Source organism: Vombatus ursinus, unplaced genomic scaffold (genome assembly GCF_900497805.2).
Source record: "Vombatus ursinus unplaced genomic scaffold, bare-nosed wombat genome assembly UNPS02014821.1, whole genome shotgun sequence".
Lineage (NCBI taxonomy): Eukaryota > Metazoa > Chordata > Mammalia > Diprotodontia > Vombatidae > Vombatus > Vombatus ursinus.
The window spans coordinates 13,735,822-13,762,983 of NW_020954599.1; the positions used below are offsets into that span (position 1 = coordinate 13,735,822).

Here is a 27,162-nt window from a genome sequence, read left to right on the forward strand (position 1 = left end):
CACACACACACACACACACACACACACACACACACACACACACACACCCTTGTTAAGCTTTCATCTGGGTAAATAACAATTATTGTGGCTGCATTTTTTTTAAATTGCCCTTTTGCCTTTTTGATGTATATTTCTGCTACATATTTGTATACTTAGATGCAAATTGCAGGAGTGGTGTATGTCCATCTTCTTTGCCTCTTGATGAGCCTGAAGGTTGACCATGACTGACACTTAGGTTAGCTCTACCTTAACTTTGTAAGTGGTTTATAGGATGGATTGGAAGAAGGGTGGGGTGGGAAATAGAGGTTAGAGACGAGAACAGTTAGTAGAAAATTCTAATAGCTCAGACTTGATGAGAATTTTGGCCAACTCTGGCTCTCATTGATAGGTCCCAGGTCAATCCCTACTTGGTCATTGTTTGGGCCCTGATTGACTCAGAGTGAATGTAAATAGCAATTGTTTCTGTTTTGACCAGAAACCCTGAGGATCTTCCCCTCCCAGATTGATTTTTTTTTTTTGACCAGGTGAAGATGGCATTCTCTGCCTCATTTTTATTTAGCCTTAAATACTGAATGGGCGTAGTCTCAGCCAAACTGAGACACGTTAAAGACCTTAGACTAAAAAGGCCGAGGTCCCCCTCTGCATCTGGGGCCATCTCCAATTGTTCTGATCTATATCTCACCACTGGACCCAGAAGGCCCAGGGGGAGAAAGTGAGGATGGTGACTTTGCACAGCCCTCCCTCACTTATATCCAATCCACTTGCATGTCATGGCATCTCCTCTCTGATGTTTCAGTCCTCTTTGAGAACAAAGGACCAACAACAACAGTAGCAGTGTAATGGTGAGGAAACATCTAAGATTTTTTAAAATTAATTTTCCAGTCCCAAAGTCTATGAGAAGACTGCAAAAACCATGATTCCTATATTCAAAGGACTTGATCTACAAAAGCAGTGTTATGGGAGTTGAGTAGAGAAAAGTAGGGCAAAGAAATATGAGACTGGTAGATTTTAAAGAAGCAAAGTTGTGCTGGAGAAGGGACTTAGATCCTCATCCTTGACATTCTCACTCTGCAAGAATTACTAAAGAGTAGGCAAAGTGAAATTTATAAAGAGTAATTCCTGTAGTGTTTTATATTGTTGGGAAGGAATAAGAAAAGATAGGAGAACTGTAACATTTTGAAATTGGACAAGAGATTGGACGTACAGATATAGGATTGCATTCCTGGTGCAATGCTATTGAGATTTCTGTATCAGTAGTTGAGTAAATAAATGTAGAGATAATTTTGTTTTACAACAGAGCACTTTCATTAAGCGTTTAACATTCTGTTCTTATTACCAGATTACACTTACACTCTATACTCTATTCTCATTTGTGTTGTACCAATCAACAAGCATTCCTTAGGAACCTACGGTGCACCAGCACTGTGCTGGGGATCCATGGATGGTAGGAGACATTCTAGAATTTCCAATTATATTGAATTCTCCGATTTTATTGTCCCCTTCACCTTCTACTCCAAACTCCTTTTGCTATCCTCTAAACGGTCAAATCTTGATTTGTTAAAAGGTTGATTATTCAGACAGGGTAATCTAAGCCTCTCGTTTCCTTTCTGCTTTTTTTCTCCCCTCTTGATCATTTTGTTGCTTTTCATGGACTTTTGCCAAAAGGCAGGCAAGAAAAGGGAGGAATTATGTCACTTCTATAAAGCTCTCTTGCATAGCTTGCTGGGTCAATCCTTCACTTAAATCCAATTCACTTGCATGTCATGGCATCACCTCCCTGATGTCATGGTCCTCTTAGAGAACAAAGGACAAACAACAACAGCTTGATGGAGGGAAGAAGCCTGAAACTAAAGACCCAAATGGCTATTATGTGTGCATTTAATTTTTCTCTTCTCCCTTTCCTCCATTAGCACAAGGACATAACACAATGATTTCTTTTAAAAAAAAAAAACACAACACATATTATTTTCTATATCCGATGCCCTTAGACTTTGCTTTAACTAAGCTAGTAGTACAATATTCTCCTAAGTAGGAGAGTAGGCTCTGACAACAGTGGGAGATGTCAAAGAGATGTGTATCATTTACCAGTGGGAGGGTGGGAAAATGGGTAGCATCCCATCCTCCAGGTAACAGCCAGTCTTAGGGGCTTATCTCACCTACCATCTTCCCCTAACACTCAACTCCCTTCCTCCACTGTACAAGTTCCTAACTTTCTCCTTGTCCAAGGTGTTTCTGTTGTAACCTAATTACTACTGGGGTCTCTAAATCAGCAGCTGCATGAGTGCTATTGGGAAAACTCCCACTTTTCTGCTGCATACCCACTCCTGTTGCCCTGGATGACTGATAGACACCCTTTGGAAAGCACACCCTGGTTCCTGAGCATTGAATAGTGAATAAGCCCCATCTTACCCTTTTCATTTGGGGTGAGACACAAGAAGACTCCCACGATAAGCAGACGTAAGATCAATTGCAATTTGTAGCAGTGATCTTATTGAACTTAATGTATCATCTCTCCCTCCCCCACCCCACGTCCCTTCTGAACTTCTTCTTTCAAGGGCACCCAGGGTTACGACCTCAGCCTCATCTTTGACTTCTCATTCTCCTTCAGTCCACACATCTACTCAGTGGCCAAATTTTGTCCACCGTCTCTTGGATATATGCCCCTATCTCCACTCATGCATCCCCTAATTCAGGTCCCCATCATCTCTCACAGGGAGGATTTGCAGTGGCCTCAGTTGTTTTGCCCGCCTCAAACCTCTCTCTTCTCTAATCCACCTTCCACCCAGCTGCCAAAATTATCTTCCTGGTGCTCAGATCTGATGGCGTTATTTTTCCTTTGAATTAAATTCTAATGATGTCCCAGAATTAATATTTATTTGTTCTTTTAAAAATTCTATATTTATTTACCCTTTTAAAAATGTCCATTTTAATGTAAGTTTTATGATATACGTAATTGTTAATATAGTGATATGTATATATATAATTTATAAATAAATAAATATGCATATATTAGGGGTACATGTTCAAAATTTTTTTTACTGACAGGAATCAGGATCAGAAAAGTTTGGAGACCTCTGAAGTCTCTTTTGTACAATGTCTTGTGTAACAACAAGAGCTAACATTTATATAGTGCTTTATGGTTTGCAAAGCACTTTCCATAACTTAACTGACTTGATCAGCATAGTAACCCTGTAAGGTAAGTGTTATTATTATTTCCTTTTTATAGATGAGGAAACTGAGGCAGAGAGTGACTTGATTTGAATTCAGGGCTTCCTGACTCCAAGTCCGACATTTTATCACCTGTGTCACTTGGCTTGTGATTGATTATAAAGATACACACACACACACACACACACACACAAATACACATATATACACATATATATATACACATACATATATGTGGTATATGTATATATACCACATATATATGCAGTATATCATATTTATATATATAAAATAGTTATAAACAAATGTTCATGCTGATAAGCTTTCTGAGAACAATTATTTTAGAATTGCAGACAATAGGATTATCTCCCCTAAAATGAGATTGAAGAGTGGCAAATAATTTTAGCAAGATTATTCTTTTTCTTTTTAATTTTTTTTAGTAAGATAATTCTTGAAGCATAATTGTCTTCTCTTTCAGCACCGAAGAGCTTTAATAGATCTGACTTTATTAACATTAATGTTTTTCCTTTTGCCACAAAGTCCTTCCTTCATTTCTAATCATCCTGTCCCATTCTCATCCTTGTGTTTCCACAAATTCCCCCAGAGAGAATATCTTCTTTCCTCTGTCTCTGTTAATATTTTGGGGATAGTAGGGCAGCACTGGGGCCGTCCTTTCTGTCCTTTAACTGTGCTACATGGCAGCCTTGTCCAAAATTGTCTCCAAAACCTGCCTCAGTTCAAATCCAGCCTCAGGCACTACTAGCTGTGTGACCTTGGGCAAATCATTTAAACTGTATATGCCTCAGTTTCTTCAACTGTAAAGTGAGAATAATATCTTCTACCTCATAGGGTTGTTGGGAAAATCAAATGAGATAATATTTATAAAGCATTTAGCACAGTGCCTGGCATATTTTGTTGTGTTGAGTTGTTTCAATCATGTCTGACTCTTCATGACCCCATTTGGGGTTTTCTTGCAAAGATACTGAAAGTTTGGCATTTACTTCTCCAGCTCATTTTACAGATGAGGGAATTAAGGCAGAGTTAAGTGACTTGCCCAGGATCACACAGCTAGTAAATGTCTGAGGCTAGATTTGATCTCAGAAAGACTCACGTTCCTGACTCTAGGCCCTCTATCCACTTCATCACCTAGCTGCTCTGGCACTTAGTGGGTGCTTAATAAATGCTTATTCCTTTCCCTCTTTTTACTTTCCTCTCTGGTCTTATTCCCCTATGTTTTCATCCAGAACAATCTCAATGAACTCATGGATCATTCTCAAAATGATTTTATAGAATTGAGAAAGGAGGCATATGAGTTGGCAGTTAGCCTCTCAGTTGCAGTTTTGGTAATAGTAACGTCCTTAACTTTTTCCATTCTTCGAAATTTTCTCCCTTTGGACATATCTTGAAAATTGATCCCCAGGTAGCCTTAACATTACAGTATGGATTCTGCCTTTTTGTATTTGTTCAGGTCAAGCTGCTTTTCCCAACTTCAGTTTTGAACGGTTTTGCTTTTTTCTCACCCTAAATCAGAATTGCCTTATCCAGCTTATATCACCTCACATCCCGGGGCAGAAATAAGGAAGAGAGAGGACGATGGGAATGTTGGCAAATCTGATCCGTTTCACATCACGTTGTTGAGTTACTTCCAGTTTCAATGATTTTACCATCAGGGATGCTGCTGACAACTTTTTCTGAATCTGTTCAATAATTGGAATCAAATAGTATCAATACTTTACTTCCACCTAACAACGAAGGTGCTGTGTGGTTAAGGGCAGCTTGGCTACATCTCTTCCTTTTTGTGGGGGGCGACATCCATCTCATTAGTTTAGGAGTGTCATGTGTTTTCATTAGAATGTAAGCTCCTTGAGTGTAGAGACACTTTTTGCTTGGATTTGTATATCTAGAGTTTAACGCATACTAAGCACTTCATAAATGCTCTATTCATCCACAGGCATCTTCTTTCAGCACATTGTTCATCCAAGCCCAAGGAGCCTAAATCATATTCTCCAGGTGGCCCCAAGCTTGGAGGGTTAAGGAACAGTTTGAGGGTTCAGTGTTAAATCTCCTCTGGGGCTGCTCAGAGACCTCAGTTCCTTTAAGATAATCTCATCTCTGGGCCCATTCTGCTCTGGCCACACCTCTAGTTTCACATTGTTGATCCCTCTCCTGCCTTGAGGGTACTGCTTGGTCTTATCTTGGAAAGCAGTTGCAAGAAAAGAGTATGGTTGCTTCCATGATGACAGCCATTTTTTATCTCTCTCTCTGTTCTTGGAAAAACCCATGCTGCTGCCTGTGCCTTGGGTCACTTCCCCTGGGGTTTTTAGGTTCTTTTCATGTCACCCTGGCTCTGAAACTTGGTGGGCAGGGTTTTTGGGCTGTCTGGCTGGGCTGGTTCCCTCTTCCTTCTCCACCATTTGGCTTCCCTGAGGGCCTTCTTATCTAGAGGAGGAGGGAAGGAAAAGAGGTGTGTGCTTGATCTGTAAAACCTCTTGTGATGGTCAAGTGTAGCTGAGGCCACACCTCTCATTTTGCAGATGAGGAAACTGAGGGACCGAGAGGTTGTTACTTGGCCAGGGTCAAATGGATTCTAATCGTCAGAGTCAGAATTCAAACCAAGGTCTTCCTGACTTCGATTATAGTGTTATTGCTAAGTCATTCAGTTGGGTTTGAATCTTGGGAAAGATTCTGGAGTGGTTTGCCATTTCCTTCTTCAGTGTGTCCCCGTTTTTACAGATGAGGAACTGAGGCAAATAACGGTTAAGTTACTTGCCCTGGGTCATACAGCTAGTAAGTGTCTAAGGCCATATTTGAACTTAGATCTTCTCAACGCCAGGCTCCATCCAGTACACCACCTAGATGCCCCTTATATCTATTATAAAACTAGTCTAATACTATTTACACTTAAAATAGTTTTGTTTTGACTTGCATGAAGTAGAGACTTAGATGTCAATTCAGTCGGTCAGCTAGGATTTATTAACCAATATTAATTATGATTAATTAACATCAATCATAATTAATATTATTTAACTAGCATTCTCAAGGTCTCTCTGTGGAATCAATTGTGAGACATGGGAAACACTGGCACAGGACCACCCAGCATGGCATGCCCGCATCAAAGAAGGCACTGTGTTCTATAAGCAAAGTAGACTTGCAGTAGCTCAGAAGAAACATGAGATGCCCAAATTTAGAGACATCTCCATTCCAAATGTTCATACAGACTATTTGCGCCTGACCTGTGGTAAAGCTTTCCAAGCTTGTATTGGTCTTATCAGCCGCATCAGACACATTGTACATTGATATCATTTTGGTCCTCTTCAGGTATGAAGGACAACAAACTATTAAGCACCTACTATGGGCCAGGCCCTGTGCTGAGCCCTGGGGATACAAAGGAAGGCAAAAGACCTTCCCTGCCCTCATGAAGCTCACAGTCTAATGGGTGAGACAACATGCAAATAACTGTATACAAACAAGCTACAGATTGGATAAATCGGATATAATCACTACAGAGAATACATTAGCATTAAAGGGGTTTGGAACAGGATTCTTATTAAAGGTGAGACTTGAAGGAAGCCACTGAAGGTAGGTGCTAGCTAATGTGGTGGAGATGAAAGAGAGAATTCCAGGCCCAGGGGACAGCTGGTGAAAAAACCCAGAGTCGAGAGATAGCATGCCTTAATTGAGAAACAGCAAGGAGATTACAGTCCATGGACTATTGACTTGAAACAGTTGTTGAATTTCAGTAGATAGTAGCTGTAGTAGCTGTCTATGGACAGCTAGCTAGGTGATGCAGTAAATAAATAAATATATATATATATATGTATATAGCTAGAGTCTTCTGCCTAGAGGTGGTAGTTGAAACCTTGGAAGTGAGACTGGGCCATGAGCTCGGAGAGAAAAGAGAAGAGGGCCAGAGACAGGTCCTTGGGGGATTGCCACGTTAAGGAGCCTCCCTGGAAGAGGATGAGAAGCCATGGCGATCGTAGATCGCCATGGAAGGGATATCAGAGTTCATCTGGTTCAGGTACTCATTTCGCAAATGAGGAACATGAGGTCACATGAACAGTATGGTGGTAGTGATGGAATCCTAATAAAGCTGCCCCCAGCACCACTGAACAACAGGCATGCCCTGATTTAACCACTCAACCTAACTTTAACTGTACCACAGGCCCCCAGACTCAATAAAGCCTCTGCTCCTACCTAGCCCCTGCCCTCCCCCTTCCACTCAATGTCCTAACTTCCTCATATGCCTCACTGCCTCACAAGAATAGGAGGTGTGTCCATGAACTCATTTCTCATAGAAAAAGCAGGCGTGTCCATGTGATGGGATCCTAGCCACTGCCTCCAGCTAGACACCGCCCCCAGACCCATTCCTCATATTACCCACAGAAGCAACAGGTGTGTCCATGCACTCACAATCATAACCACATCCATCTAATCTCAGACAATAGCCAGCCAGTCAGAAAGCAGCACCACCAGGATGCTCAAGCAGGATGTAGACCCCAAAACAATAGAAGGGACTTTCCCTAAGTAGACACCTGTGCAGTAATAGCAAAAGCTGTCCTTTAGGTGAACTTATGACATAGAGAGGCCTATTATAATATCATTATCATATATACATACCCCTCTAAGTGGGTTTTTCTGTATGTGTTATGGGATGCACAGTTTCACTGAGACTGGGACCCCTCCTCTATTGCCTAATCCTTTAACAAATCCCTCTTGCCTTTTTAATATTAATAATTTCTGTTATGTAATCAGCATCATTACACTATAAAATTACCTGTCTTGTCTTACTGAGTTGCTGGTTCCTCTTGGAACTCAGCCTATTGGAGGCATCACCCCCAATAAATGCCTATACTTAGATTAGAAGTGGTCTGACTCTGAATTCTTTGAGACGGTGCTGCCACAGCATACCAAGAAACTGCAACAGTAGCTTGGGAGTCAAAGGCCCTGGGTTCAAATCCCATCTCTCATACTACCTATGTGACATAGGACTAGTCACTTAATTTTCTCTGAGCCTCAGTTTCTTCATCTATAAAATTATGGGGTTGCACCGGATGGCTTTTGAAGTCCCCTCCAACTGCCAAAACTTTGGTCCTAGTAGCAGAGCTGGCTTCCAAACCCAGGTCCTTTGATTCCTAATCACACTGATCCCTCAGAAAAGAAGGCAGAAAGAGCACTCAACAGGTAGAAGGAATGGCAGGAAAGGATGGTATCTCTGAAGTCAAGGGAAGAAAGTATTCAGAAGGAGAGAGTGATCATCAGTGTCAGAAGCTGCAGAAATATCCAGGAGAATTGTGGTCATTGTTTGTCTTTCATTCAAAGAGGACCAATGATATCACAGGACGATGTCTCGACTTGCTCTTAGATTGGATTTAAGTGAGGTAGGGTAGCACAAAGTCATCAGCCTCACTCTTTTCCAGAGTCATTGAAGTCCAGTGGCAGGACAAAAGTCAGAATGACTGGTGATGACCCGAGAGAGTATGTACTGAAAAAAACCAGTTAGGGAGCAGAATGTCATTGAATCCTCTCAAAAAAGAAAATGAAGGGGTGCAGCTAGGTGGCACAGTGGATAGAGCACTGGCCCTGGAGTCAGGAGGACCTGAGTTCAAATCCGACCTCAGACACATAACACTTACAAGCTGTGTGACCCTGGGCAAGTCCCTTAACCCCACTGCCTAGCCAAAAAAAAAAAAAAAAAAGAAAAGAAAAGAAAATGAGGTTAGTTTGGCATGACTTTAGCTTAATGAACCCATGTTGGTTTATAGTGATCAACTCTTCCTTTTCTAAATGCTTAACACCTAATGTTCAACACTTCTAAGGAGCAGAAGGTAAGACTGAGTTTCTGATGCCCAGAGGGGAACAGAGACTGAACCCTAGTGAATAACACACCTAGGCAGCAGCCTAATGTCCTACAGGTGGGTTTGGTTGAAAGAATTTTTTCTGCACATTAAAGAACTCCTTATTCTACAACCTTTTAAGTCAGAGCCTTAGAATAAATTTGGCCAGCAACAGAGAAGAAACAGGCTCTGTATACATATCTGAATGAATTATAGATACAGTCTAAGGAAAGCTATGCAAGCTACTGAAATTTCTGAGCTCATTTCTATTTCAAAAAACAAATGCACAGCCCCAAATTTAGTAATGAACCTTACCACATGACAGGAAAATGTGTATTTTTTGGAACAGAGCCATTATTTCCATAGCTAAATCAGTCTGGGGCCTGTGAGGAGAGATGCTTTTCACTTCAACCAGGTTTTCTTAGTTTAGCAGAGTTTTGGTGGTGGAGAGGCTTTATTAGAAACACCTCTTTATCCTAAAGTTATGGTAAATTGGGAGATGACCCCCTCTAGCTGCAGGCCAGGATGTTGCTAGGATTACAGGTCATCTAATCTCTCTCCCTTATTTTGCTGAGAAGGAAAGTGACACGCAACCAGGTTGATTGACTCTGCCAAGGTCATGTAGTAGTAAGCATCAGAGGCAAAACTGGAACTCAGGTCTTCTGACTCTGGAGTCAGTGTTCCTTCTACTATACCATAACACTGATAGTCAAATGAGGGTTTGTTTGCTATGTCGCTTGCGTGCATGGTAGATTTTTAGCCAGGGTTCCAAATGGGAATTCTGTGAAATGGGATCTCTGGGCTGGGGGTAGTGGGGTAGAGGGTTGGCTAGAGACCATCAAAGGCAAGATTTTTGTTGTTGTTGTTGTTGTTGTTGTTGTTTTTTGCTTTTTTTTTGGTGAGGTAATCGGGATTAAGTGACTTGCCCAGGGTCACACAGCTAGTAAGTGTCAAGTGTTTGGTTTGAGGCCAGATTTGAACTCAAGTCCTCCTGACTTCAGGGCCGGTGCTCTATCCACTGCACCACCTAGCTGCCCCAGAAACAAGGTAACTTTTAAAACATTTTGGAAAAGGAACCTCAGCTTCTTCTGCTCATTAGTTTCACTTCTTCTCTTCTTCACTTTTTGGATAACCCACAAATATGAGTGGTGAACCTGGAAGAATTAGCCTGTAAGAACAATATTAAAATCAAGGACAAGAGGTAAGAAAAGAACTAGATGAAATTCCAAGATGTGCCCATCGAGATTGTATGCCAAATGCAGAGAAATACGGGTGCTCACAATCAAAAGAGGAGCGCTACTCAAGGGATTCGTAGGAGCCAGAGCTTGGAAGACGTTGGCTGAAATGGAGGGTCAGATGGTTGTGAGGGGAGCAGTTTCCTCAGGTATGCGATAGCCTGGAACCTAGACAGGAAAGGACACTGCTTCTCCCTTGCGTTAGGAAGCTCAGCTAGATAAAGCATTTATAAAGATAAAGCATAGTGGTTACTATGTGTCAGGCACTGTACTAAGAGAAAGAAGTCAGCCTTGGGGAATTGGGGAGGTGAGATGAATTAGGGGCAAAAGTCTGTTGCTCCAGGACTCTGATCTAGAGGAGATAGATGACTGAGTTTTCTATTAGTAGTATAAAAATAACGTGTACATAAAAGGAACAGTTAGATTCTGTATGCTTCTGCCAAGTCAGTTGAGTAATAAAACTAATTACCTTTAGTTTCAACACTGTGTGGTTTGTGTCTCAAAATGAATTGTATACTTGAACATGATCGGTGTGTGATTGAGATTGTGAATTTTTTTTTAGGGGAACCCCTATGGTGGTACTGGCAGAAAGTAACCCCCAAACAAATAGTTGGGAGGGGGGCTTGCTGATAAGGTCCTCCATTTTACCAGATGGTTGACTTTCTGTCAAGGGAGAGAATGTCTTTAAGAGAGAGGGGTCCTGGGAAAAGTCATATTGGGAGGAAAGCCTAGTCTGGCTTTACCAGGGTAGGATTTTGCAAATGACAAGTTGTGGTAAGGGCCCATTGGAGTTCAGATGTGGCTCAGTGAGTGGGGCTTTTAATTTCAGAAGTGGAGAGAATGTACCTAGACATCTTGGTATACAAGGCATCTCCTTCATGTTGGTTGTAATTAACATGCTAGTATGCAATGACAGGGTTGTACATCTGGACTCCCCATTCCACAAAATGCAGTGCATTCTTGCCCACAGATTTTCAACTAATGTTGTTTTACCCACATTATAGGCAGCTTGTCATAATCTCTACATTTAGAAGGTTCAAGTGCATGTCGATCACAAAGCAAATTTAGATGACTAATTATATGTTTTGTAAGTTAAGTCTACTGTAAAAGCCATAATGTGTGGGTGTTGACTTTCAGTCTTAAACGACACATTACTTTGGGAGCTTCTTGTTTTTCTCCTCTCTCTGATTTTTAGATTTTAAAGAATGGACCCTGCCACATTTAAGAAATGGTTGGTAGGAGCTCTTTAGCAGCCTTTCCCACCTTAAAGGCTTTCAGAGATAAATAGTAGTCTGGGTAATCTCTAAAGGAACCACTAATGACTGAATTACATAAAATTACAGATTAAGAGCTAGAGGGACCCTGGAGGCCTATCTCCTCCAACCCTCTCATTTTATTTTATTTTTCTTTTAACAGCTGTCTACTTTATCTTCATACACCTTTTTTTTTTTAAGGGGAGAGAAGGAAAACAAAACCCTTGTAATAACTATGATAGTGAAAATAATAAATTTAAGCATTTGTGGGGGAAAATGCATGTTCCATTCTGCATCATGAATCTATCACCTCTGTCTTAGGAGGTGGGTAGCAAGTATGCTTCATCATCTGTCCTCTGAAATCACGGTCCATTCTTTTCATTTTGCAGATGAATAAACTGAGGCCCAGAGACATTAAATGACTTGCCATACAAGTGACAGAGGCAGATATTTGAAGTCAGTTTTTCTGGCTCTAAAAGCTAGTGCTCTTTCCATTAGATGGAACATTGGACACAGTTCTGATTTTTTTTTTTTTTTGCTTTTTGGTGAGGCAATAAGGGTTAAGTGACTTGCCCAGGGTCACACAGCTAGTAAATGTCAAGTGTCTGAGACTGGATTTGAATTCAGGTCTTCCTGACTCCAAGACTGGAGCCTTATCCACTGTGCCACCTAGCTGCCCTGGATGTCACAATGAAATCTTAAACTCAACATATCCAAAACTGAACTCATTGCCTGTCCCCCAAAGCCTTTTTCCCTTTCAAATTTCCCTATTCCTTTTGAGGGCACCTCGGTCTTTCCAGTCATTCAGGCACCCAATCTAGGTGTCATCATTAACTCCTTACTCCCTCACTCCCTGTCTCTAATCTGTTGTCAGGGCCTATCTGTTGAGTTTACTTCTGTAACATCTCCCCCGCATACCCTCTTCTTCTTGCTGATATTGACATAACCCTTGAGTAGGCCCTCACACCTGGACTATTACAATAGTTTTCTGGCCCATGGTTCTCCCTTCCTTAAGTCTCTTCCCACTCTAATACATCCTCCATTTGGCTACCGAAGTGATTTTAAATTGAAGGTCTGACAGCGCCCATGGCCCTATTCATAAACTTCAATGGCTCCCTATCACCTCCAGAATCAAATACAAAATCCTATTTGGTGTTCAAAGTCCTCATAACCTCCCTTTCCAGTCTTCTTCTACTTACACACTCCCCAGCCCGCATTTTCTGCAGTACAGTAACACTGGCCTCCTTGCTATCCCATGAACAAGATACTTGATTGCTGACTTTGGGCCTTTTCACTGCCTCTCTCCAGTCTTTACCTCCCGGCTTTCCTGACTTTATTCACAGCCCAGTTACAATCCCACCTTCTACGAAAAGCCTTTCCCAATCACCCTCAATTTTAGTGCCTTCCGTCTAATGATTACTTCCACTTTATCCTGTCTATTCCTTGTTTGTATATAGTTGCTTTCATGTTTTCTCCTCCATTAGAATTTGAGTTCCTTGAGAGCAGGGACTGTCTTTTGCCTCTTTTTGTATCCCCAACATTTAGCATAGTGCCTGGCACATAGTAGGCGTTTAATAAATGTTTATTGATTGGCACCCTCTTGATCAGTCTTTCTTGATGTCTTTTGGAATATTCTTGTAAGAGACAGTTTTGACTCAGAGACTAATGTGATTGAAAATATTTTTACATATGTATGTATATCTATATATGAGGCAGAACAAATCTAATCCTCAAAACCCTTTCAGGCATGCATTGCCTTCTGCCTGTGGTGCTAGCAAAAATGGCTTCATATGTGCCAGTGGTTACCTTCTCATACCATGAACCCTTACTTTCAAGTCCAGTCTGTGTCTCACATTCAATCATCACACGGCAACACAACCCTGCTAGATGAACCCTCTGAGGCTTTTGGGCGCTATCATGTGAGCAGACTTTAAAAAAAAAAAAAGCAAAATGATGCTCTGTGTATTATAAAACCCAAGGATTAAAAAAACTTAATTATTAAGGTTTAATTAATTATTAATAATAATAGCATTTATATAGCTTTTTAAGGTTTATAAAGTTCTTTACAAATATCTCATTTGATTCTTGCCATTGCCTTGGGAGGTAGGTGCTATTATTATTCCCACTTTGGAGATGAGGAAATTGAGAAGGCCAGAGGTTAAGTGACATGCCCAGGGTCTTACAGCTAGTAGGGTCTGAGGCTGAATTTGAGCTCAGGTCTTCCTGACTCCAGTTCTGTCTATTGTATCACTTAGCTGCCTGGTAATGTGTGGATGTCCATTGCCCACTACTTGGCAGCCTTCTAGAGGGTTAGGAAATTGGGAGTCAACTTAGCTAGAACAATTTACCTAAGTCCTGCCCTTGGCTGGATGGGACTAGCTTCCATTATCGTTTATTCCTTTAGTCCTGGTACATATTGTGTGTGCACCCTGGAACATGTGTGCCATGACCCTGGATTACCCTGTGATGAGCAACCGTGCTTACCACCATAATGAAACGGGGTGAAAGAGCCAGGACAAACACGGTGATACAGCCCAAGCTTCCCATCTCCTGGTGCCCTCACTCCATTTGTCCTTGTCATACATTTTCTCGCCCTAGAGCAATGTTCTACTGCAAATGGGGATATAGCCTGGACTTTCACTGCCCTATTGTCCAGGGGTGGGGTGAGGAACCTGGGGCCTAGAGGTCACAGGTGGTCCTCTAGGTCCTCAAATGAGGCCCCTTGAATCCAAACCTTACAGAATAAATCCTTTTAGTTTGTGGCCTCGAGGCCAAAGGTTCCCTACCTCTGGTGCAGGGCGAAAGCATCTTCAGATTGTGCAATGAATAGAATGGAAACAGGGCCTACAGTCAGAAAAACACATCTTCCTGAGTTCAAATCTGGCTGCAGACACTTATTAGCTGTGTGACCCTGGGCAAGTCACATAACCCTTTTCCCCTCGGTGTCCTCTTTTGTAAAATGAGCTGGAGAAGGAAACGGCAAACCATTCCAGTGTCTTTGCCAAGAAAACCCCAAATGGGGTCACAAAGAGTCGGACATGATGGAAATGAGTTGGACACAACTGAAAAATGACTGAACAACAACAAAAATGCCATGAAGCTGAACCTGTCAAGTCCTCTCCCTGCTTCCTTTAATACAGTTTTGTATGTGAGAGAGGCAGGGTGTTTTCTGGAGACCGTACTTCCTAATCTTGATTCTGTTACTCGCTGGGGAGCTTTGGGCAAATTGCTTTACCTGTGTGATCCTTAGCGTCTTAATTTGTAAACTGACAATTATATTTGTCCCTCTTTTTCCTCCTGAAAAGAGTTGAGAAAAGGGAAACCTTTCTTCCAGAATTATTCTCGTAATTCTTGATGACATTGGTGACGAGGCTTGAAGCCTCAATGTTCAAGAGTTAGAAATGAGGAAGTCTCAACTGGTTGATTAAAAGGAGAAGAGAAGTAAAGTGAAAATATGAAGGATTTAGGAAGACTTATATAATTAATGCTTATTTATCTTTGTATCTTCTTGAAACACTTAATATATTACTGTTTACTAATATATATATTACTTTGAACATTCTTTTTTGGTTTGGTTCAGTTTTGTTTTGTTTTATTAAAGGATTGGATTTTTTAAAAAAAAAATTTAATTTTCAAGCATTTATTTTCTTTCTTGCTTCTCTTCTCTGGAGCCCCTCATCCCATTGGGGCAGGGACTGTCTTTTGCCTTTTTTTGATTCCCAGTGCTTAGTATGGTTCCTAGCACATAGTAGGTGCTTAATAAATGTTTATTGACAGACACTGGGGGGGGGGGGAAGATTAAAAGAAAAACAAAACCCTCGTAGTACATATGCATAGTCAAAACAAAATCCTACATTGGCCATGTGCAAAATTTTAGGTGTCATTCTGCATCTTGAGTCCCTCACCTTTGTCTTAGGAGTTGGGTATCATGTTTGCTCATTGCATTGATTTATAAATTGTTGTTCCCCTGGTTCTGCTTACTTCATTCTAAATCTTTCTTGTTAGAGAGGAGTAGCAGTGCGGTCCTGTGGAAAGAGCACTGAGCTTGGAGAGAAAGCTGAGTGTGAGTCTCAGTTCTATTACTTATTAATTGTGCCTCTCTGGGGAGAGCCTCTGTTAGCCCATTTAAAAATGATTGTTGTTCAGTTGTGTCCAACTCTTCATGGGCCCCTGGACCATACTGTCTGTAGGGTTTTCTTGGCAAAGACACTGGAGTGGTTTGCCATTTTGTCTCCTGTGGATTAAGGCAAGTGAGTTGCCCAGGGTCACACAGCTAGTCAGTGTCTGATTTGATTTCTGACTCCAGGCCCAGCACCCTAACCACTGCCACCCTAGCTGCCTATCTCCCAGCTGGGGATGATAATTATTGGACAATATATTGCTTTCTTTAAAAATCAAATAAGGTAAAGTACTTTGCAATTATGTAAATGCTGGCTATATTTAATTCTTTTGACTTCGAAGATGCCAAAAGAAGCGCTTTTAATTCTCCTTAGAATTTTTTTTGCAAGCCTTAGTTCCTTAGTTCTGGCTTTTTTCCTGATGTTTCTGGTAATCTGTCTCACTCATACATTTGTACTTGGTTATATTCCCCTCAGTCTGGGTTTTGTACTGATCTTCTGAAAGTCTGAACTCACTGGAGTGCTCCATGTTGAGCCCCATCAGTCTCTTTTGCTGTCTTCCTGGTTTTCTTCCTTAAGAAAAGACCAGGAGGGGCCCTAAAAGAGAGAGACTGCGGCATAGGCCCCAGAATGGGAGCAGAAACCATCAAAGACCAAGGTTGGAAGCTGGTGCCTAGACAGGGATCTGGAGACTGCAAAGTGACATGATAATAGAGATTCCTTGGAGGGCATGCTCTGATGCTTTAAATCTACACATGGGCTGAATAATAATGTGAGACTTATGATTTGCCTGGGCAGCTGGATAGAGGGCTCAGCCTGGAGTCAGGAAGATTCATCTTCCTGAGTTTATATCTGGCCTTAGACACATACTAGCTGTGTGACCCTGAGCAAGTCACTTAACCCTGTTTGCTTCAGTGCTGGAGAAGGAAGTGGCAAACCACTGCAGGATTATCCCATTACTCAGTTAACTCCAGTGGCTCCCTATTATCTCAAGGATCAAATATAAAATCCTCTATTTGGTTTTGGAAGCCCTTCACAACCTGGCCCTTTCCTACCTTTCCAATCTTTCTATAATTGACCCTTTTCTGCAAGCTAGTCACAGTGGCTTCCTTGGGTATTTTCATTGGCTTGCCCCCATGCCCAGAATTCTTTTCCTCTTCACCACTGCCTGCCTCCTGGCTCCTCTGACTTCTTTGAAGACACAACTTAACTCTCACTTTCTGTAAGAAGCCTTTCCCAGTCTTTCCCCTGTATCAACCATCCACCCCCTACAATTGCTAGTGCTTTCCCTCTGAGATAAGCTCCCATTTACATAGTATATAATGTGTATGCACATAGTTGTTGGCATGTTTTCTGTCCTATAGAATGTGAGGTTCTTGAGGGTAGAAACTATGTTTTTGCCTTTCTCTGTATCTCTAGCACTTGGTACAGTGTCTGACATCCATGTCATAAGAGCTTCGTAAATACTTGTTGACTGATTGATAAGCACCAATGGGGAACCTAGGTGGGGCATTGCTACTTTCTGAGAATTCCTTGTTTTGAAACACATTCTCATCATACATTTTTTCTTTATTCTTTTTTTTTTAAGGCATTTGGGGTTAAGTGACTTGCCCAGGGTCACACAGCTTGTACGTGTCTGAGGCCAGATTTGAACTCATGAAGATAAGTCTTCCTGATTCCAAGCCTGGCACTCTCTCCACTAGACCACCTAGCTGCCCCATATCATACATTTTTTATAAAACAAATTTTTTTAGTTCTAAATTCTTTGCTTTCCTCCCACTCCTCTACCACCCATTGAGAAGGCAAGGATAAGATAACAAACATGTGAAGTCATGCAAAACATTTATTTTTAACATTCATTTTTGAAAAATTTCATCAAAACATATTCTTGAAAGTTCACTTGCTCAAAAAGAGTAGAGTGTAATGAAAACCCTTAAAAATAATAGCATGCCAAATATATTGTTCTCTATTCTACCCGATCTCAAATCCAGAATGAAAGAGAAGAGAAAAATAATGTCTTTTAACACTAAAATTATATCAGGTTGGACTGGCAGACATTTGCAGACTTTTCACTTTGTTGGAAATGGAGTGGAGGAGTTTGAAGACTATTTTCACTGAATCCATCTTACCAGTCACAGATGGCATTAATTGGGGAAACGTCACAGATCTACCCAGAGGAGTTGTAGGAATACGCTAGAAGCTGTCTAAATTACATGACCTTTTGTCTTTTTTTCCCTTCTGAGCTGCCTTGGTGGTGATAATACTTAAAACAAGAATTAATTTTATCATTAAAAGCTCGCTTTTGGTCATTTTTCATAGGCCCTGGAAAGATTCTAATTCAAGTCTAGATTCTGTGCCAGAATCATACAATATTAGGGATGAAAAGGACCCCAGAGAAATCTCTTCCAACTCTCTCCTTTTGTAAGTCAGGGAACTGAAGCTCAAATAGGTGGAAAGACTTGGCTAAATTAATAGAGGAGGCAAGGTTGCTGAAACTGAAGAGGGTCCCAGACTTATAGTGCTCAATTAGCCCACAGCCATGCACATAGGCTAAGGCAGAGTATATTTCTGAGTCCCCCTTTTTCATGTGGTTGAATCTGGTGAGAATCTCCAAAAGGGGATCTCATTCACTTTTCCCCTTGGCTCGTTCTAGCCTGTGACTCAGATGATGATGACATTCTTTCCTCAGCTTCCTCTCCAACCCCATTCAACCCTGCCCACCAAGAACTACCTTAAGTTCTGAGAACTTTTAGTCTTTGTTGTATCTGGTCATCGTTTACAAACTCTAATAAGCTATTAGAAAGCACTACTTTGCAGTTGAACAAATATTATACTCTGTTCCCAAAGGGAATACTGGGAGATGACTTCTGCACCTTCTTTTCCTTCCTTTAGACTGTCTGCACCACATTTCCCTTTTCCTTTCTGTTTTTAAAATAGGATTCCATATTTCTTGTTTGAACAGAGAAAGTTAATAATTATAGGAAAAATGTACATTTGTTTTAATGATACCAAATGTTGACCTTTTTGGCACCTGGAAGGACTAGTGTAGACCAGCAGATTGCTAAAAAGAAACATTGATGCTTTGAGGGCTGTATTTATTTATCTGACTTCCTTCTGTGACTGGCTGGAAGAGTTGGTATGACCAGCCTGTTTTTCAGCATGCATGGCTCTTATTTCTTCCTCTTCAACATTGAAGAGGAAAAAATTCCTAAAGAGAGCCAGAAAGCTTAACAATGCTATTTAATTAGCATTCACAGTGTTCTGTCAGATAAGAAGGGGAATGGTAGTGGTAATATTCCCATTGTATGCATGAGGAAGTATGAAAAATTTGAGTAGTTCTTAGCTAATGAAGAAAAAAAAAGTCTAATCAAAGATTATAAACATTGGGGGGGAAAGTCGAAGGCATTGTGGGAGTAGGAAAAGCCGTGCATTTGGAACTGTGAGTGAGGGCTTGAGTTCCAGTCTTGACTTTGTACTCTTAACTATTTGTGTGACTTTGGGCAAGTCACTGAAACGCTGTGTGCCTCCCTTTGTAAATGAGGGAAACTATGTAGGCTTCAGTTTTCCTTGTCTGTAAAATGAGAAGTCTAGACCAGTAGTTCTTTATTGTTTTTGTGTCCATGACTCCTTTGGCAATCTGGTGAAGCCTATGGACTTCTTCCCAGAAGGTTGTTTGTAAATGCGTAAAATAAAATGCATAGGATTAAAAAGAAAACTAATTATATTGAAATAAAGATGTAATTTTTTTCCCATACAAATTCAAAACCCCTTGGGTGTCTGTGGACCTCAAACTCAAAATCTCTGGACAACATGCTCTCTCCAATTCTGATATGTTTGGTGTAAAAAGGAGTGTCTACAAAAACACACACACACACACACACACACACACACACACACAGATGCTCAGTCATTTCAGTTGTGTCTGACTTTTCATGACCCCATTTGAGGTTTTCTTGGCAAAGATACCATGGTGGTTTGCCATTTCCTTCTCCAGCTCATTTTACAGGTGAGGAAACTGAGATAAATAAGGTTAAGTGACTTTCCCAAGGTCACATAGCTAGTATGTGTCTGAGGCCATATTTGAATTCAGGAAGATGAGTCTTCCTGACTCTAGACCCTGTATTCTATTCACTGTTTCACCTAGGTGATATCTATCAAACTTCCTAACAATTAGAACAGTCTAAAAATGGAACATATTTCCTTGGAAAATAGGAAGCTTCCTGTCATCAAAGGTCTTCAAGTGGAAGCTGGATGACTAGTTGTTCATATTGTTGTAGGCAGGACTCATTATTTGGATAAGATTAGAAGCCAGAAATTCTATAAGATCCTTCCCAACTTTATGATTCTATGATTGTATAATTTTTATTTTGATGCAAAATAACTCTAGTTGAACTCCCTAGACCCATTTAAAATGAGTTCATTTATGGGGCAGCTAGGTGGTACAGTAGATAGAGCTCCAACCCTGAAGTCAGGAGGACCTGAGTTCAAATCTGGCCTCAAAAACTTGACACTGTCTGTGTGACCCTGGGCAAGTCACTTAACCCCGATTGCCTCACCAAAAAACAAAACAAAACAAAATGAGTTCATTTACACACAGCTTTTGGGGGAGCACAACTACTGTGTAAAGTGAAAGTATGCCTATAATGGCTGGTACCTATTAAATTCACATTACCACTAGTTTTTATTGACCTCCCTCTTCCTTAATATCTTTCTTCTTTACTTACTGACTTCAATAGGCCCTGAGTTACTTTAATGGATTTCAAATACTATCTTATCAAGATGGTGGAGTAAGAATCAACATTATCGCCCAGCTGATTCAATATACCTCCTCTACAAACAACCTAGAAAAAGGTGCTAGGCCAAGTTCTGATTAAGAAAACCAAGAAAAAGTCACAGTGAGTAATTTTTCTAGCCCACGGCAGCTTAGGAAGATAGAGAGGTCTGCAGATCCTAGAATAAGGACTGGCCAGCAACTCAGCTTGGCATTAGAGAAGAACATTATAGTGCCCAAAGACAGTAAAGGGGTTGAGACTGAACACTAAGGCAGAAGGAGAACCTGGGGACCCCTTTACCAGCACTGCGAAGAGGAATGGGTACCAGCTGGTAGTTCTATTGCCTGTTACCCAATTCCAGGTCACAGTTTCAGGGCAGAGAGGAGCAGTCACAAGCAAGAGAAGCCCTAGCTATATGCAGATCATGGGACAAGTTCTAACTCATGGCTCTGAGCCCAGGAGTAGAGGGGGCACTTGGTTCTAACCTTTATATCCACACATAAGCCTACAGATGAATAACCAGGGCAGGAAACCAAGACCAAATTGAAGTTAAGCAATTCAGTTCTGAACCTTCAGAACCTCCCAGCAGCTTAATACTAACTGAGGCCTCATACAAACCAACAGACCCAAACGTGGGTCACAACATGCAGAACTTCTACCAGGAGTGAGTGAACAAGTATTTCCCCAGATCATGCCACCTTGGAAGCACTAAAAAACTTACAGGGCCCCCGGATTGGGCTATGAAAACAACAGAAGGACATAAAAGTTAGAAGCCCAAGTCAGACAATGCCCCTATAGATGATCAAATTCCAAAATTAATGTTAAGTCCACAGTCAAAAAGTAGACTGGAAGAATGAGGAAACAAAAAGAGAACCTGACCATAAAGAGCTATTATGATGATAGGGAAACTGAAAACAGGCAGATTGGATATAAGCCCAACAAGAATTCTTAGAAGAGTTAAAGAGATAAATGGGGAAAAAATGAGAACTATGCAATAAAATTATGAAAATAGAATTAACAGCATGGCAAAAGAGGCACAATACATTACTGAAGAAAATAGCTCCTTAAAAATGAGAATTGGTCAAATGGAAACTAATGATTTTGTGAGATGTCAAGAAATAGTAAAAAGTTAAAAGACTTAAAAAATGTAAGAAAATGTGAACTCTATCATGGGAAAAACAACTGACCTGGAAAATAGACCTAGAAGAAATAATTTAAGAATCACTGGACTAAGGGAAGCTAGATGGCTCAGTGAGTAGAGCACTGGCCCTGAGGTCAGGAGGACCTTATTTCAAATCTGGCCTCAGATACTTACTAGCTGTGTGACCTTGGGCAAGTCACTTAACTCTGATTGCCTCCAAAAAATAAAAATAAAAAAACAAAAGAGTCATTGGACTAACTGAAAGCTATGAACCTAGATATCATATTTGAAGAAATTATAAAGGAAAAGGGCCTAGATATCTGAGAACCAGTGGGCAAAGTAGAAATTGAAAGAATCTGCTGGTTACCTCCTAAAATAAAACCTGAAATGAAACCTCCCTGGAATATTACAGCTAAAATCCAGAACTACCTGGTCAAGGAGAAAATACTGTAAGCAGCAAGAAAGAAAGAATTCAAATACTATGGAACCACAGTCAAGATTACCCAAGATTTAGCAGCTACCACTTTCAAGGAACAAAGAGCTTGTACTGATATGTCTCAGAATGCAAAGGATCCAGCATTATAACCAAGAATAACCTACCTAGTAAAACTGAGTATATCCTATAGGGGAAGAAATTGATATTTAATGAAATGGAAGACTTTCACACATTCCTGATGAAAAGATCAATGCTGAATACAAAATTTGACATTCCAACACAAAACTCAAGAGAAACATAAAAGGATAAACATGAGAGGAAAACCATAAGGGACTAAACAAATTGAACTTTACCTTTTAATATAGGAGGGGATACATGTAACCCCTCAGAACTTTATCACAACCAGAGTTCTTACAGGGAGCTTGTTAAAACAGAGTATGGATATGATTCTATTATATTTGGATAACCTCAAAAGAAGAATGGAAGAGTGGGGAACAGGAATATACTGAGAGAGGGAACTAGGGAGAGGAAGAATGGACAAAATTAACTCATATAAATGGGGCACATAAAGGAGATTGTATATAATCATTGCAGTGGTTGGAGGGAGCCCACTTGAACTTCACTCTCATCTAAATTGGTTTAAGGAAAGAAGAATAAACATACACACACAATTGGGTACATAAGTTCATCATAATAGGGAAGTAGGAGGGAAAGAGGTTAAGAGAAACTGGTGGCAAAGAGGGGGATGATAAGAGAAAAGGCAGATTAAGGGAAGTAGTGGTCAGAAGCGAAAGAGACTCTTTAAGAGAGGACAGAGTCAAAAAGAAGGCTAAATGTAAGAGAAGAGAATATCATAATTGTAAATCAGAAGCTTTTTGCAGATGATATGATGGTTTACTTAGAAGAACCCTATAAAGTTACCTAAAAAACTAATTGAAGCAATTAACGTAAGCAAAGTTGTAGGATATAAAATAAACTCACACAAATCATTATCATTTCTTCATATTACCAACAAAATCCAGCAGGGAGAGATAGAGAAATTCCACTTAAAATAACTAGAAACAGTATAAAATACTTGGGAGTCTTATCTGCTAGGACATACACAGGGACTATATGAAGACAATTATAAAACACTTCACACAAATAAAGACAAATCTAATAAATGGGTAAATATTAATTGCTTATGGATAGAACTAGTCAATATAATAAATATGACAATACTACCTAAATTAGGTTACTTATTGAGTGCCATACCAATCAAACTATTATCAATCAAACTATCAAAGAATTACTTTCTAGAGCTAAAAAGTATTATAACAGAATTCATCTGAAGGAACAAATGGTCCAGAATATCAAAGGAATCAATGAAAAAAAAAATTGGAAGGAAGGGGGTGTAGCAATACCAGATCTCAAACTACATTACAAAGCAATAATCATCAGAGCAATTTGTTACTGGTTAAGAAACAGAAAGGTTGATCAGTGGAACAGATTAGCTACACGACATGCAGAAGCAAATGAGCAAAATAATCTAGTTAGACCTAAGTGGTGATACCATATGCAAATTAGTGGAGCATGAAAGATCCTCTAAATGGGGGGTCACAAAGAATCAGACACGGCTGAACAACAGAATTAATACAAAATAGTTTGGGCAAAGGAAGGCACTAGCAGCTGGAGGAAAGGAGAGAAGATCGTCAGACTTCCTTGTCTGACTAGACTTGAAGTCTGGAAGATGACAGCATCCTAGATTCAGAGTTGGGAAGGAACTTAAAGATCAGCAGGTCCAACCCTCTCGTTTCACAGATGAGGAAACTGAGTCCTAGAGTAGCTCAGTGACTCAGCCCACATCCCACATCTAGTAAGCACCCGAGACAGGATTCGGCCCCAGATCTAACTAAATTCTTAGTCCGCTGCACTATTCTCTGAACTTATTCCACACCACAGGCACAGGTGAGGAGGGAGAGTACTTCAGGCATGGGAGGTGATTAATACAAAGGTGGAAGATTCAGCGATATGTGTGAGAGACAACAAGAAGGCTAGTTTGACTAGACCACTGAGTGAGGGAAAGGGAGAATAGGGGAATGTATTATGAAGCTAGAAAGGCAAGTTGAGGTCACATTATGAAAGGCTTGTATAATGTTAAAAAATAGAATATAGCATCTCTCAAGTAAAAGTTTGCTTTCTAATAACTAATCTCCTAAGAAATTATCTTTTGTCCACCTTCCAGGTAAAATGGATCCCTAACCACAAGTGGTTTCATACTTGGCACTTCTCCAGGCATGAGACCTTTGGGTAGCTCCTGAATTCATACATCTAATAGGGACATACTTCCAATTTCTTTAATCCCTTGAGATATTTGTAGTTCCTTTTTTTTTGCCAGATAAGATCTCAAGTCTATCAAGCTTAAAACCAGATGCTTTGGGGGAAAGTTACCGTCTATCCCAAGAATCAAGTTATGCACTATTTCTATAGAACACCTATTTAACCATCTCCTGACAATTAAAGCAGCATGTTCGACAGGTTACTTAACTTCAAGATAACCAATTGTACCTTAAAAAAAAAAGGAAACCCACAAAAAATCATGTTTTATGATCTAATCCCTTGGTGCATTTTTGTTGTGTGTATTGCCTATAAAAATGATGCTGTGGTAGCATATGCCCTCTGAATTAGCTTCTCTGGTGATAGACTTATGTTCAGTTGGCTATCCTTTCTCATCCATTTTGCCTTGTAAACAGACATACATGTATTTTCATGATAAATTGCCAAGGGTAATAGTGAATATAGTGAGTGGCTGATGAACAGAGTGAAAATTATAACTGGTCTCGTTAGCATCATGACCTAAACATTCTTTCTCTCTCTCTCTCTCTCTCTCTCTCTCTCTCTATATATATATATATATTTTATATATATATAATATATATATATATGTACACACACACACACACATTTCCATCTTCTCCTTATGTTAAGTTAAAGTTTTTCCATCTTCTCCTTATGCTAAGTTAGAGTTTTTCCATCTTCTCCTCATGCCAAGTATATACATATATATATACATATATATGTTATATGCATGTGTGTATGTTTGTATATGCACATATATGTATCTCTTTACAAACTTGTTATATATGTGTGTAATATTATATATAATGTATATTTTTTTGGTTGTTCATTCGTTTTTTCAGTCGTGTCTGACTCTTTGTGACCCCATTTGGGGTTTTCTTGTCAGAGATACTGGAATGATTCATTTTACAGATGAGGAAACTGAGACAAACAGGGTTAAGTGACTTGCCCAGGGTCGCACAGTTAGTAAGTGTCTGAGGCCAGATTTGAGCTTGGGAAGATGAGTCTTCCTGGCTCCAGGTCCAACATACCTAGAATTATTAATATAGATCAATTAAATTTGCTATGTAGGTGGCAAATGTTATGTGAGAGAAAATGACTTGGCAATTCATTTTGAAAATATCATTGCTTTATTCTTGGATAGTTGCTCTATTTTAAAATATCGTGTTGTTTTGTTCTTATGGTTCTATTAACTGTAGGTCTGTTCTTACTCAGTACACTTACCTGATCCCACATACAAAATTCATTCAGTTATGTGCATTTGAAAACCTGTCTGCCATTCATGTTATGTCAAGACAACATATACTTAAGCACACATCAAACTTAATTTTGATCCCGTTAGCAATGTAACATTTTATAGACCTGAGACCATGGCTTCATAAACAATTTTATTCCCTTGGTATTGAGTTACAGCACTCCTTAAAATTCTGTTATTCACCAACCCGCACTGTTCACTGGAGCAGGACCGGAAGGTTCACTACCTTTTTGGTGGAAAGGGGAAGGTCCAAGATGGAAGAAAACTTATCACTCATAAGTAGTATTTTTCTTCTTTTTAGAGCCATAATTCTCCAGACCTACTTCACTCTTCTCTCAATTTCCTGCCAAACCCTGGTGTACAGATTGCAAGAAAGTCTCTACTTTGGACCTCATGGCTCTCTGCCTTTGTCAACTTCTGTAAACAGTAAGTTTGGTGTTTCCTTGTGTTCTCGTGCTAAAAATTTTGTGCTTTTACTTAGCATAAGGAGAAGATGGAAAGGTTCGCTACTAACCTAAATAAAAATGTCTGTCCTACTCCTTCCATATCATATGACTTTGATTAATTAAGAATCCTTTTTTGGCAAAGATTTCTCTCTTCCCCCCCTTTCTCTCTCACTCTTTCTCTTCCTCTCTCTCTCTCCTCTCTCCCTTTCTCTCTCACTCTTTCTCTCTCTCTCACACCCTCTCTTTCTCTCTCTCTTCTTTTCTCTCTCTTTCTTTTTTTCTCCTCATGTCTGTCTCATCTCTCTCTCACACACTGTCTCTGAGTTTGCAATGGTCTTCCAAACAGTTTTACGTTTCTCAAAGGAGATATGGGCATCAAAATGTTTGGGGCATGTACAAGTGGGTTTTTTACTCTGCTTGTTGTCTTAGTAACTACAGAAAAACTAAACAGCTCACTGCACACATTTCCTAGCCTGTTTGGAGTACTGCCAGAAGAGAATGTTCACCGACTCAGTGAGGCTTTAAGGAAAGTGTTTCTAAAAACATTTAAAGATGAATATGCAAACATTGGTCCCCATTCACCTCATATTTTATAATTTCCAAAGCACTGAATTGTGCTAAGAAAATGTGTGCTGGTTTGAGTGGTCCTGTACCCAGGGCCATGATTTTTTTTTTCCCTCGGTGGGGGTGGCGACTGGGAGAGTCGCTTGCCTTCGTACAACCAGGCAGTAGGAATTTTGGCTTAGTCTGAATTGGTTTTCACAGCATTCCAGGTCCACCGCCCCATGTTCTTGGTTAGTTTGGTGTTTGTTTTGGGGTTTTTTTTTTAGACTTCAAGAAGTATCCAAAAAAATACTTTGCCATTTGAATGAGAACATATTTTCTACACAGGTGGTGATGAGGCTTATTGATGTCTTTTTAAAATAGCAGTTAAAATAGTGAATGATTCTGCAAAAAAAAAAAAAAAAGCCCAAGGAATTTTACTTGTCAGCCTTTAATGATTTCTCCCTTGAACCATGTAACAGTTATTAATTAGCCTAACTAGTATTCTGGGTTGACTGGGGGAGACTTAACACCTAGATCCTTAATATGCACCAAAGTAGTATGTTCCATTAAAAACTTGTTATTACTAATAAATACAAATTAGCCATTATTTTAAGTTCA

General features: G+C 40.1%; 1 protein-coding gene across 2 annotated transcripts in view; it reads left to right on the plus strand.

Moving 5' to 3' along the window:
* SGMS2 (sphingomyelin synthase 2) overlaps positions 1-27,162 on the plus strand; it is a 108,113-nt gene that overhangs the window by 19,353 nt on the left and 61,598 nt on the right. For both annotated transcript variants that reach the window (XM_027837465.1, XM_027837466.1), the window contains exon 2: positions 25,854-25,978. The gene's annotated coding sequence lies outside the window, so the exon portion shown is untranslated. The remainder of the gene's footprint in view (positions 1-25,853; positions 25,979-27,162) is intronic.